Here is a 12,730-nt window from a genome sequence, read left to right on the forward strand (position 1 = left end):
GTTCAAATATTTGAAACGGTGTTGAGAAATGATATCGCTCCCTGTCTGACATCCATTATAGCATGCTGCTATCGAAGCTGCAGGAGGGGGATTTCCACTCGTGTGAGGCCTCGCTGCATTCGCAACTCTCCCGCTAAATACAATTCTGCACACACGCTGCTGCTGTGCTATTATTCATAATCCAGATGCGAAAAGGCACGTTTGTTACCTCACTGTGAAAAAAGACAGACAGGTGGCGTTAATGTGTTACTGCGCTGTGTCTTCGGTAGTTCATTGTGACGCCACACACATTGGAGGCTGAAATTAATGTTTAAACACCGAAACCTGCTGCAGGACAATGGCAGCATTCTCAGCTCATTGTGACATCAGGGGAATAAAGGCGGCACCTGGAAATGTTACGGGCCTATATAATAAGACGGGTAGCTTGTGTTGTGTATGTTGATAGCTACATTATTGTAGCATTGTGTGGAAGCGTTAAATGGAAGCAACTGTGTGGAGCGTTTCGGTGAAGAGTTGGCTATTTAAAGAATAATGGCGCATTTTCGTTTTTTATTTTTATTTTTTTTCACCTTAACAGCCCAGAGGAAGCTTGTTTTAAATATTGGCTTAACGGAAGAACAGTCAGCAGTGGATACGGTCAGTCCGTTCGGCGGCAAAGGCTAAAACACAAAGCAAATGAGGCTGAGGCGCAGGAAAATTGGCATATCTGTTTGTATCCCCCGTGATTGAGGCATCCTTTTATTGCATATGGTCAAAGACAAGGTCGGTGCAGACCCACGCGTCTGACAGACACGCATGAAGGCCAGCGGACAAGCCTTAACACAAGGCGCGTCTTCCCACTCTCTTCTGAGACTGGCAGCCATATTGTCGTCTTCTCTGTCTAAGTGCACCGAGAAAAAATGTCTTCGATTTAAAACGAAACTAACTAACGCTACTGTTTCAACACGCTATGTAAAATTATAATTAAAGGAGACCCATCCATTTAACTGTAATCCCTACAAACGTCGCCCGATTTTAAATTGTGCCTGAAGAAAATACATAAGAAGAAAAATAAATAAAATCACTTTGAATTTAACATTCAATAAATAACACAAGTATTACGGGCTGCATCGTAGACACAAAGTGAGCAAAAACAGCGCACAGGCGCTTTTAGGCCTATATGGCTTCATTTAAATCTCCACGTAAACCCGTGTTGACCTATAGCCCATACAAGGTTTAATAATAGTATGCGAAATGAATTCAAATAGGCCATTTGTTGAAGGAAAAAAATGTGTTTTGTTGTGTCCACCTTTAAAATGCCCAATATGTAGGCCGAAACTGTTCTGTAAACTTGCCGGAGAATATTTCAGCCACGCGCTGTAAAAATATCCTTTAAACATTGAAAATAAATCCACCGAACGCAGTCCAGATTTTAGCGGCACTGTAACCATATTTTATATCCATAAAACCGGTGCTTATTGCTCGAAAACGCCGCAGAGTTAATTTAACTTAAATGTTTTACTCAAAGCCTATCGACTAATAATGGCTTGGGGACAAACCCGTTTATATTTATCGCTGAAAATACAAAAAATCATGGGAGAAATGAAAGCAGTTGGGTTGGAGTGGAGCAGAGACTCAGAAACAGTCAAACATAAATCAGAGGACAGCAGCCGCTGGACGTTAACGAGCGAAAGATTGAAGAGTGGGGAAAATAATGTTAACAAAACACGTTAACGTGTTTAAATCAACCTTAACAAGGAGGGCTTTTTTAGGAACGCAATGCCATAATTTAGGTGATTATAACAGAAATAATTGATTTGCTAAATAACAATGGGAGTTTATTAATATTATAATAGATATAAATATTATTATTAATATTGTTTAACCTATTGCCTAAATTGCCTTATCTTTCAGAGGCTGCAGATGTCCAGTCTCGTGCTCCAAAGCGCCAGGTACTTCCGGGGCTTTTTCCTCGCGCGGAGATGATTACCCGTTCGAAAATAAATCAATAACAAGCCCGGCTCTGATTTATAATCGGCTGCGCGAGGGCAGTGATTCAAAGCACGTGAAAAATGAGCGGCTGAAACCGTATCCAGAGCCCGCGAGCTGCGCTTTTTTTCTCCTTTAACCGGGCCGGAGAGCAGCATGCACGAGAGCGATAAGAGAGACCGAGCTGCTGAGCCGGAAATGTTTCCACGAGGAGGGAACCAGGCACGAGCGTTTTTCCCCTCACAGTTGTCTTTCTTTTATCACAGCGGCTACAAACCAAAAATAACGACTTTGCCTTCGTGTAATTGAACTTATCTCGCTCTCTTACTTCGTGCTCTTCCTCGCTTTGTCTCTCATTGTGTGTGTGCGTGTGGTTGTGTGTGTGCGTGCTAGTGTGTGTGTGTGTGTGTGTGTGTGTGTGTGTGTGTGTGGCAGTAAAGGCATGTCTATACGCGTGGGCAGATAACACAAATACACACAGAAGAGAGGGAAGGGGAGGGAGAGGTAGAGAGAGCAAAGCCAAGTGCATCTGTTTGAGATGAATTTAATATCTACATTTTTATAACGACCAATACCACCGAGACAGGGGCGCTCAAAAAACTTCGCAAACATAGAATTACACCCCATGTCCAAAGTGTCCAAAAAATGTCCCAATATCCTATCTCTATGAAAGACTCACAAGATGTATTTGGCTATTTTAATTATTTCAGTCAAAGCCGCATATCATAGCATAGCCCAAATAGATAGTCTTTCTTTCTTTCCAGTTGTGCTTCCTCAGAATGTGTCTAACATCTGTATAGCCTATGGTTACGTTTCTGGTCGGCGTGGGAATGATTTTGGTTACAAAAATAGTTAGGTCGATTTCATTCAATTCATACATTTTTGAATTTAGATTTATATGAAATTGAAAGTGAAACCTCTTTGGTTTAATTTGCTTTCGTTTAGATGCATGTAAGGTTTTGGTTTTCGTTTGAATAAACCGGCAATAAAATTTCACGGTTGTGCCTGTAATTAGCCCAAATCGGACAGGCATATAGCCTATGCTATGGGCTACTCGCTGAATGTGTAGCTAAATATGCCAACCACGGCGGAAACAGTTCCCTGCGAGCACGCGCGGGTCAAAACCCAGCAGAACGTCTGCTCTTCCTCTGCGCTCTCAACTCTCAACCTCCTTCTCCCTCTTCCTCTCCTCTGATCGCTCCCAGTTTGACGCCATGTAATAACCAACATCTGGCCCTCCGCTGGGCAGGATGGACAGGCAGGTCACGCTGAACCGCGCTAACCCCCTGGCGCACCTCCACCAGACTCCCCTATTGGACAGGAACAAGAACCAGAACCCCCCCACCCTCCCTAGGTTCCTGCGGCCTGTCCAGCTGTCAGCCCAAAGCCATGGTTCGGGAACACTTCACGGTATCAATCCACCTTAACCCGAGCCAGCAAAGCCGGGACGAAGGAACAAGCCAGAGGTCGGAGCAGGGTTAAGGGGGAGAACCAGCGTATCTGGAATTGTCTTCAGTGTCCCGCAGATAATCAGTGAAGCAATTCAAATGCGCACGAAGAGAACGTTTTATTATTTCATAAACGATAGGAGAGTTTGTTTCGCAAGGGCTACAGGTTAGCAAGGAGGGCTAGCGGCAACTATAGGTAGCAGAACAACAACAAAACAACAACAGTGTGTGTTTTAGGGTGCTAGGGCTTGACCCAAAAGACAGCAGCCTTCAGGGAGGAAGGAGGGCACGTGAAGAAGAAGGGACTGGAGGACTCTGCTCCTCTCTTTTGGCGAACTGAGAGAGAAGGGATAAAGAAGATGGAATAAATAGGTTGATAGGTAGAGGCAGAGGACGGAGCATTCGGCGTCACCCTCAATCCAGGAAAGCTCTGGCAGAGGAAACGGCTCGCCCAGCATACTGTGTGCCCATCGGAGCTCGCGCTGGACCCTAACGTTCGCTCTCGTGCCGGTGGACAAAGATACGTCTTTAGGAAAAAGAAAAAGCGCGAGCCCTAACCGTGGTGCTGGCCAGGCACGTACCGGCCTGTTATACAGGGAATTTTGAAGCACTGGCGAAAGGGGGGGTGAGCGCGCGCACGCGGTGTGTTTTTTAGGGTAAAGTAGCACCGCGAGCCCCAGACCGAGCAGTCCCCGACAGCTTGTGTGCTGTAGATAGGCTTTGATTGTTGGAGATTTATGGCGGAGCCGACTCAAGATTTATGACTGTAGACGCGTTCTAATGGACATACCATTATATCAGCAAGCAACAGTGCGGGTTAAACGCCGGGCTTAACTGCCATACATGTTGTTTTAGTGCCATTTTGGACTCCAGTAGCCTACACGTTATAAAAAAAAAAGCCAAACCGTCTGGCTGCTCTTAATTACGCACAGACAGTCAGTGAAAAGTAGCCTACGTCCACGGTTTTGCAAGAAGGGATTCTCTGGTCTCCTTTACTCCATCCGGTGTCTCCGTCCGTGTCCAAAAACAGACTGCATCCAGGGAAAAGCACAACAGCCGGAGGACAGGCACGGCGAGCGTCAGAGCAGGTAAGGTCTGCCGGGATGCTTCTCGCTCAGTGTCCCGGTGTGTATTCCCGAGGCGTCCCCATTCCACGCGCTCCGCCACTCGACATGTCATTAATTATCTGTTGTGTGACCCTGGTCTCTCTCGAACTCGCAGAGGCATCCGCGGGGTGTGCCCGCGTGCAAGCTCTATAGCTAGCCAAAAGCTTATTTTCTGTGTGTGTGTGTGTGTGTGTGTGTGTGTGTGTGTGTGTGTGTGTGTGTGTGTGCGCGTTAGCGCGCCTGAAGGCAGCTAAAGACAGATGCCTCAGAAAAGGTAACAGAAAAGGGTGCCTCGCCATGCTCTCTCTCTCTCTCTCTCTCTCTCTCTCTCTCTCTCTCCATTGTAAAAAAAGAAGTTTCCTTGCAGCTTGAAGTGCAGTGTGGACATGGAGGTGTGTGTCTGGTTAGTGCGTGTGCGCGTGACACAGTGAGAATGAGTCGTAGTGAATAGGGACCTGACGGCTAGGTGTAAAGAAAGAAGATGCATGTAAGCCACGCTGTGATTTATGATAGTGTGAAAAGATTGCTTACTCAAGAAGTCGCCCCCCCCCCTCGCTCTCTTTCTTCCCCACTCTACCATCCACAGATTGTCATGCCCCCCCAACAGACAACACATTCCACAAATGGTCTTATAAACAGATTAACAGATTTTTCCTCAGATCTAAGCTAACACAGGCAAACTCGTTATAAATAAATGTATAATTACAAGTGCTATTATTTCAGTTTAAATGATTACAAACTGAAGTTTTTTTTTTCTCCAAAATTGCCCTAATCCACCCTTATTCCAACTAATGTGTTGGGCTTCTCATTATTATTCCAGCCAGATGTAGCGTTAGGTCCATTTAATTGGAGAGGGATATGAAACCAACAGCAATATGGGAATCTAATCAAATTCCACATGAAGGTATTTATGTCCATACCAATATGAACAATAAATGCACACAAATGTGATTTTACCAATGAGTCGCCAGGTCTTACTTCTCTTGATTCCTTTGTTGTGAGCGGACAAGATTTCAGCTTTTGAAAACTACTTAGCCCAATTGATTTGTTTAGTCTTTTCTTTACGTGCTGAAATGTATTGTTTTCAGCTTAAGCAGGTTATATTTTTCTCTCTATAGATATGGTCCAACACAGTATACCCTCAGAACCGTTTTAGCAGTGAGTATTGTATTGTATCGGCACAGGAAAAACAGCATCAGCCAAAGAAAGTGCAACTGTTATGGCCTTCACATTAAACATATACAAGGTAAAATAATACAGCATTAGGCCTCACAATCAATGAGTGGACTGATTCCATTTGAAGGCTATAACGCGACGTAATGCGTTGCATCCAAATCTGATATTAAATATAGGCCTAAATATAAGTTATTATGTTGTCTGTTATCCATTTGTGTTCCATGTGACCAGATGTTGATCTCCCTGCAGGGCTGGTTTTTAGAAATACTGAGGCCATGAATCTCGGCTAAAGCTTTTACAGATAAGAAGTGTTTATATGTTTTCTGGTGTGGTGGGAAACATAAATAACCCGTAGCCTTCAGTATGTTATACATCATCATCTTCAGACGTGTCTAAAAAAGAGACCAAAGGTCTCATTTTGTAAGGGCTCATATAAAGTTTTCAATGTCCATTGTATTGTATTAATCAGTGTGTGACATATGTGACTTTATTTAATCTACCACATCCAACACTAATGTGAATAAATCCTAATTCAATATTCGTTGTAAATTTCAACTTCAAATTATAAATTTTTTTTTTTTAAATAGGTAGGCTCCAAATTCTAACTTTTTGTCAGTGGTTCTCAACCTGTGGATGGGAAACCTCAAGATTAATCTAAGGGCACACAAGATGACAGGGTCAAAAAAGAAAGAAGACATATTTCTCTAACACGCAAATTAGTCTTCTGGAAATCTAAAAGTCATTCAAATGAAATAATCTATTTGAGCACAAGATATGTCTGTACTTTAGCAGGTCACAAGCCAAAAAGGCTGGGAACAACAGCTCTATATGTACGTCATATCAAGTAAAAGCCGGACAGCTCCTTTGGATGCTTGCTTGACCTCGGTGGTTTTTACTCACTTCCGGGCAGAGAGACTTTAAAGTCATAAAAAACCCACAGCAACTCAAACACAGCTGTGATTTAATTGATTTTTTCATACATCACTGACAAACTATGGGCAACACACCGATCAAAGTAAAATAGTGGCGGCAAGCACGCCTAACATTGTCGCAGTGTATAAAGGCTGACAGGTCTGGCCCAGATCCATACAGCCGCTTTTTCCTGCTGTAACAGGTTTAATAGCAGGCTTATCTGCTGCTGAGCCAAGTGGCCTGATTATATTACAATCACTGGCTTCTTTTTCTGATCCACATGTCATAAGAGAAGCATGTTGTTAGGAAATGGATCCAGGCCTGTTGTACTGGTGCAGGCTGTTCAACACTCAGAGCGTAATGAGGCCTCAAAGCTATATAATAACAACTTAGGAAAATCAATTTTTAAGGCAATGCCAAACCACAAATTACTACAGATATCAATGAGTGCTAGTGTCCCTGGATGGACTGAGACACCAATGCAGGGAGCGATCTTGTTTAACCAACAGGCAGCCGCGGCGGCTGTATGTCCTGAAATTTAACATCCACACAACTGGATACACAACGACAAAACCCCTGAAAAAGATGCTCAGTCATTGGACAAGGTGGCTTCCAGAGGACACCCAAACCAACTTTAAAGCATACACAGAAGCTAGTTGAACTGTGCATAGGGCTGCAGCACAGCATGAGCAGTTTGCCACTATTCTTAAACCAATCTGTTTTGAAACATCCTCCTGAAGCTCTTGAGTGCCTTTTTGCTACTTTCTACGCAGACATCTTGTTAAATCAACCATCAGCTTTGACATCACAAACCCCAAAAGCAGTTTTAAGTCAGAATATAGTTGTCAGAACAAAACATGCCGACACTGTAAATACAGTTTAACTTTAGTTTACTGTAAAATCACAGCTCAGCCAGAAATTAAACTTGCCCTGAACAAACCTTTCCTTTTGTGATTTCTATCTTTACCACTCTGTGTGCTCTCACACACACACACACACACACACACACACACACACACACACACACACACACACACACACACACACACACACACACACACACACACAATTACATCCACACATCCATCCCTGTTCTTTAATGCCTGACAGACTTGGTGAGCTTGGCACTTTTCATGGCCCAGGAGCAGAAAGGGCAAATTGACCCCCAAACACCCCTCTCTCTCTCTCTCTCTCTCTCTCTCTCTCTCTCTCTCTCTCTCTCTCTGTCCCTCTCCTGGCGTCAGGGCTTTCTTTGAGTTTGAGGTTAAAGATTAGCATCTCTGATAAAGATTAACTCTCTGTCAAAGGAAGGTGCTGATGGCAAGAGTTTCTGGTTCAGGACTGTTAGTGACACAAGGGCAAGCTCTTCGGGGAGATGTGACCCTGCCTGCAGCAAGAGAGCATGGTAGACACTGGGCTATAATGTTGGCTCAATGGGTAAGATAAGGTATAGATAACATAATTTTATGTAACATTTATGTTGCAAGTTTTGGGTAACTGATTTTGTTTAAAGTTTTTGTTAATGTTTCATTTGATGTAACAGTGGCTTGGCTGAGCCCACAAAAACTGTTTGTGCATTTAGAAACAAGATTAATAGACATAAATAGAGTTGTTTTATTTGAGTAATGTTAGATATTTTGCTAATTACTAATTTCAAAGAGGAAGAAGCCAGCTCACAAGCCACCAGCAGTCTATATACTTCAAGAACTTGTTGAAGTCTAAGCTCAGCTCTGATTCTTGGTAAATGTGTGCAGGATCCCTGCAAACTATTCTGAAACCATGCATTGGGAACTGAATTTGTCAACTTCAGCAGAAGCCTGTGGCCCAAACAGGATTCAAATACGTCTTTTGTACACTGGATGTGCGTAATGCCTCAGTTATGTGTCTACAGCCAGGAGCCACATAGTTAATAAGGAGAAGATTTGTTCAGATTTCACAGGCTGAATGAAAAGCATATGTTCACCAAAATAAGAGGATGATGTCAATGTCATTTCCTCTATCATGATTCAGTCCACACCCTGGCGTACTACACATGTAAAGCGTTCAGATGTAACTGAGAAATGTCAGTCTTTAGAAACATGGCTGTAAACAACCATAACGGTTATATAATTTAGACTGGTTGTGTAAATGAAAAGCCTACAATGTGTACTCCGAGTGCTTCTCATGAGTTCATACCACAAACCTTTACAATGAAATGCCAGTAAAGAATGATAAATATAGGATTTTGTCGTGGCGGTTGATAAACAAAGTTACTAATTGTCAGTGCATAGAAGTTGTTTATAAGCTCAGGTTTTTTATTTCTGTTGCATTGCATTGATTTGATTTGTACAAGCGTAATAAGTGATAACTGAGTAACTGTGCAACAAATTGAAAAGCCTTTTACCCCTCTGAGACCCACACTTTAATTAAACAAACTGGAAGCAGAGGAACATGTATGGTGCGTCTCTCAGTAGTGCATACTTGCTCTCTGAAAAAACGGTGTTGAAACTTGTGTGTCATTGGCGGAGCAGGAGGGGAGGGAGATGAAATGTGTTGCAGTATAGGTTTGTCGTCGCTTGCCCATTTGGTGTGGCGTTGGTGATGCTGCTGCATGACCGTTCAACCTCATTACACTTCAAGAAAAGCTTCAAATGGACTTGAAAAATGTATAGACGGATATTGACTGATCCTTGGGGAAGCAAATGGTGAAGGCAATGGGTGCTCTGGTGGCCCCGAAATGTCAACATTTCTAGACAGACACTGAATTAAGCAAAAGTGGTGGAGAGGAAGCACATGTGCTTGTTTGAAGACAAGTTGTTTTTCGACCTTTCAGTGTGAAAATAATGTTTCAATATTTGCTGTTTGTTAAGTGTTTATATAGGCCAAAGTAATAATGTACTAGCAGAGTAAAAATCTGCAGGGGAAAAGAAAACTGTTGCTGTTGACTGTGAAGTTACCACCTGAGGTGTAACAACAAAAAAGGGAACCTGCATGTGTCTAAACAGCCCATGTGCTCTAAATTGACTTGATTCTTATACGGCTTTTCTTTTCTTTTTTTGCCATTTAAGTGAGACCAAAACAGGGAGTTCAGCTTCTGGGAAGAGAAACGTGCTATCTTAAACGTACGGCGATTCTAAGATCATTTGAGCAAAATGTGAAGGGCCATGAAGCCCACTTATGATGCAGTAAATGATGTCAAATCCAGAAATTGGACACACATGGGGGGATGTGTCCAACCGATTATAAAGTTGGTGCCAATAACGCCACTGCAACTTCAGAGGTTCAGCAGTCTAATAATAGTTCTCGGTTAAATAAGGCTGAACACATTCAAAAAGATTTACCATCCACAAAGTTGGCCTACAGTTTTGTCAAAGTTTGTAATCATTGCAGAAACAACCTTGATAAGCACCAATTGTTGCATGCAAACATATTCTGGACGATAACTGTACACATAGTATGTATAAGTATTTGTGTTGGACTTGGTAGATATGACTTTATTCTTTGTCCTGTTGTCAGCTGGCTGCAGTTTCACATTAACAGCAACACAAAGATTTAGATTGAAAGTTAACATTTCTCTCCTGTGAATCCTGTCTTAGTTCAAAGGTTACAGGTTTAAGGATTAAAGCATGAAATAGTGCATGCAAATGGTATTCTGCAGCACTCTGCCAGTGGGTTGATCATTAAAGAACTGAGCTATTGCTCCTCCAGGTCAAAGGTCACTTTTGGAGAGCTGTGTGCCAATATATCACTGTGTGAGTGCTGCTTAGGTGGGGGCTTACAGCTCCTGTGTTATACCAGAATATACTACTACTCGTAGCAGCACTGATAGTATACTGAAAGGTCTGAACTTGGTGTAGATGTGTAATCCTTTGTGTTGCTGTTCTGTTTCAGGCGGTATAAGGTCAAAGAAGTATAAGGACAAAAAAAAAGCTCAGCATAAAACTTTTAGATCAAGCTAACACCACAGCTGTTTATCCAGCACATAGACTTTGATAAACATAGTGTGTCTGTGTGTGTGTGTGTGTGTGTGTGTGTGTGTGTGTGTGCGTGCGTGCGTGCGTGTGAGGGCTGAGGCAGAGGCCGGTGACAGCACCACCAGACCAGGCGGAGATAAGAGCAGAGAGTAGTGATAACGTTTGTTCAGGTCATGTGTAACTTGAAAATGAAGCTACAGCACCATAAATCTATCCGTTCATCAACATCTATGTGTTGAAGTAGAAATATAGCATCTCAAAAACTCTACATAACCAAGTTCCAGTATCACAAACTTGCTTTATTTGAGTAAATGTACTTTGATACGTTTTTGTTCCATCCATCCATCCATGTCCCAGGAGTGTGACCCTGCTGTTCACTCACTTAATATGCATTCTTCTGTTCAATTTTGCACCGAGACTATTTTGTTGCTTCCACTTATGTTGCCACTGTTTTCCATTTGCTCCATCCTTAATTTCAAACTTTCACTTTATCCATCCTGAGAGAAAAAAACAAACACTCATCTACATTTGTTTTATCCGGAATCCTGATCCAGGCGCACTGATTTCCTCTGAAAGTCCCCCTCTCTCTCCCTCAACCTCCTCTTCCACTCAAAATTTGGCTCATCAGCTGTTCTGGGGCTCTGGAGGCGGCCTCCTCCCTTTGTCTCAACCTATAGGCTAGCTGGCTAAGCTAGTTGGCCCCTGCATCACTTTCTGGGCAACTTTAGACTAGTCCACTACTGCTCCGTAGCTCCAAAATTTCCGACTAACCCGCGGGGCTAAAGGGGGGGGACACAGGGAGGGAAAAACCCCGACTGGTGCTGCGATGGGGATGGACGGCGGCCAGAGCTGTGCGTGAGTGCATGGACAGAAACAATAAATAACTTTATAGTAGCCTAGTAGCATTAGTGGTGGTGGAGGTGGTGATGGTGGTGTAGGCTGGTACGGGGAGGTCGGGGGATCCTTGCTTTTGATTTATGTGTTTGGGGGAAGCTGTCAGGAGCAGAAACAGAGGCAGCGCGGGCCAGAGATTTTATTCCAGCACTTTAATAAAATATATCAGCCTCTATGCAACAACACGGACAGCGCTTTTCATCCGTCGTGGATGCTATTATACAATTATACAATTCACCTTTAAACAATGTTTAGCACCGCATGCAGCAGTGGATGGATAGATGGATGTATATCTGTCCGGCCGGGATGCGTTCTCCTGCTCTGGGTGCTCAGACCCACATGAGGATAACCGGGCAATAAGCACTGGATTTTGTCCGGGATTAGTGTTTTCTCTTTGAATCATGCTGAAAGTTATTCATGGCCTGCATGGATGCAGAGCCGCTGGGAAACAACTGTACACCTTATGGGGCAGTTTCTCTTTTTCGCTTGCTTCCAATTTTGTTCTCCCTTGTCGGCGTTTGGTGTTTGGCAACATTTCGAACGTTTTTAAAAGTTCCGTTATGGAGGTGTTCAGTAGCCTATTAATGCAGAGAGTGTCAACTTGAAGGTTTTTACACTTGGCTTTGAATTATATTCATCATTTCCATTGGAATTATTTGGAATCAGGATATAGACGCACCCCGTGCATGTTGTTCAATAGTAATAATTTTTTTTTAATTTGAGATATTGACTGTATTTTTGTCAAACCTGTTTACGGCGTATACTGCACCGATTCACGTGTTGACGTTTTCACAACAGGTTGCAGCTATTAGGCTATTTCTAGAATTAAGGTGTAAGTAAACAGCCTATTTATTGTTTTAATTAAGCTGCTACTTTAATTTTCCGTTTTTTAAGAGAGTAATGCTGTTTAACTTTTATTAGGCCTAAAAGTCATAAGCTGACATTTCGTTTCAAATAATTCATGGATTAGAACATTTTCGATTATTTATATCTCTCCATTCCGTCTTTTAGCTGCATTACTGATGCGAGCGCCATTTTTCCTCGTTTAATGGTAAATACTTTCCCGACAGCAGGCAACCCAGATCGGATATTTCCACCGTTTTTAAAACGCAGGGAAAACATAGTGATTATGAAAGCATATGTTATATGATACCCGAATCAATAACATGTCAAATTACTCCCAGGCAGCCTTCATTCCTCTCTCTCTGCTCTTATTGCTTTTATTCCGGGATTTCACCGGGTATAATTTAAGGTCAGGCTACCTGTCAGCGGC

At 42.8% G+C, this 12,730-nt stretch overlaps 1 protein-coding gene across 6 annotated transcripts in view; it reads left to right on the plus strand.

Annotated features, from left to right (window-relative positions):
• The window catches only part of hoxb3a (homeobox B3a), a 43,712-nt gene that overhangs the window by 12,918 nt on the left and 18,064 nt on the right, over window positions 1-12,730 (plus strand). For 2 of the 6 annotated variants that reach the window (XM_078270224.1, XM_078270223.1), the window contains exon 1: window positions 292-4,504. The exons of 1 other annotated variant lie outside the window; for it this stretch is intronic. The gene's annotated coding sequence lies outside the window, so the exon portion shown is untranslated. Of the gene's footprint in view, window positions 1-291; window positions 4,505-10,616; window positions 11,419-12,730 lie in introns of those variants that run through there. 3 more of the 6 variants (XM_078270228.1, XM_078270226.1, XM_078270225.1) reach the window with 2 other exon arrangements.

The sequence above is a fragment of the Sander vitreus genome, chromosome 15 (genome assembly GCF_031162955.1).
Source record: "Sander vitreus isolate 19-12246 chromosome 15, sanVit1, whole genome shotgun sequence".
Classification (NCBI taxonomy): Eukaryota; Metazoa; Chordata; class Actinopteri; order Perciformes; family Percidae; genus Sander; species Sander vitreus.